General features: G+C 37.8%; 1 non-coding gene across 1 annotated transcript; it reads left to right on the forward strand.

Moving 5' to 3' along the window:
• The first annotated feature begins 1,232 nt into the window (after positions 1-1,232).
• LOC122102997 lies at positions 1,233-1,339 on the forward strand. The gene has a single exon (XR_006146662.1). It is a non-coding gene; the product is annotated as a U6 spliceosomal RNA (small nuclear RNA).
• Positions 1,340-1,654: the final 315 nt, after the last annotated feature.

Here is a 1,654-nt window from a genome sequence, read left to right on the forward strand (position 1 = left end):
AGAATATGAAGCAGAAATGAATACAAACTATTCAGAGAAGAACGTGAATATAATGAGAGACAGGGAGGAATATAAAGGAGATGTGAAAAATTTAAAAATAAAAATACTTAAAATATTATATAGGTATAAAGAGGTAGAACTGCTATTAAGGAATTTAAGTCTAAGAGGTTTTTAATTGAGTAATGAATTTGTGGATTAAGTGTGTACACAATGGGGGATAAGGTCTACTAATCGACTACGGGTTTATCTGAGGATGTGCAGAACAACAATTAAATCGCATAAAGAAGAACGAAAGAGAAGAAAAGGTGAAAAGGATAAGAAAGAAAGAAGAAAAGATCAGAAGTTCAGTAGAGCTAAACAAAAAACAAAAAGAATTTTTTTAAAAGAAAAGAAAGAAACACGCACACACACATATACCCCTAAAGTAAAAACTATAAGAGGAAAAAAAGTTACTAGAAAACAATTTTTTTCAAAAAAGGTAAAAATTAAAAATTTAAAAAAAGTTTTAGAAAAAAGTTTTTATAAAAGGTACCAAAAAAAAAGAAAAGAAAAAAATTTTTTGGTAGGGGTCGGAAAAATCATGTATCTCCCTTATGTCCATAACCAGCCTCTTGTTGGAGTCTCTGGTCTGCTTGTGGTGTTTGATTTTCCTGTGGCTTGGTTGGTTTCTTAAGTCAATTTGTTTGAACAGGCAGAAAAATGCTCTGCTTTACCCAGGATTTTGTGATCCTCCTCCCAGATTAGTTCAATGGAAGGGAGATTTGCTTTGAGTATCACAAAAGAGGGAGATGGCTTTTTCCTCAAGTTTGGAGATGCTGTGATGAGGCTAGGTTCTGGGTAGAGTTGAGGACTTTCAGCAAACATTAGCTTTTCCAGGGGGCTAGTTTGTGAGAAACTCCCAGAGCCCAGCCTGGAGCCACTCTCAGGGTTTATGTTTACTGAATTTCAATTGATTGTCAAGGCTGCTAAAGGGAGGGGCAGCCTCTGGCTCTGATTACCCAGTGAAGAAAGCCACTCCTATGGCTTGCGCCCGAGCTGGGTGACTTTTCTCTGGGTGGAGCTGAGTCTGGCAGGTCAGCTTAGGTTCTTGTGACCTGCTAAATGACTCCAGTTTTTTTCCAAGGCTTAAGTTGGAGCTAGCAGCTCCATCGAGCATTGTCAGTATCCAAGATGGAGATCTCCAGTACTGGAGGGTGAGGGAAGTCCTTCCCTCCTCTGCTCCCTGAGAAGCAGTGAGGAAGCATCATATACACTAAATTTGGAATGATACCGAGAAGATTAACATGGCCCCTGCTTAAGGATGACAGGCAAACTCCTGTCATTCCATCGCCTAATTTGTTAGGAAATGGAAAGGCTTCGGAAATAGATTATGAAGTGTAGTAAGCCAAGTCCAAATAAACATAGGTCCCATGGTTTCCCTAATTTTCAATAACTAATATATGTCTGGGATAAGCAGAAAAGGTCAAAAGCTATGAGCATATGACCAGATAAGATTATGTTAAGGGAAATGAACCGAAGTTAGTGACACAAGTGGATTTTTCTTTCTTGCTATTGTTTCTCACATACTTATAACATACAGTGTGGTTTTGTTTTGTTTTTTTGCTTCTTTATATGTTCCGACCCCATGTTATAACACCTGTTTTCACTGTATTTG

Source organism: Dipodomys spectabilis, unplaced genomic scaffold (genome assembly GCF_019054845.1).
Source record: "Dipodomys spectabilis isolate Male_0828 unplaced genomic scaffold, ASM1905484v1 ptg001232l, whole genome shotgun sequence".
NCBI classification, from domain to species: Eukaryota; Metazoa; Chordata; class Mammalia; order Rodentia; family Heteromyidae; genus Dipodomys; species Dipodomys spectabilis.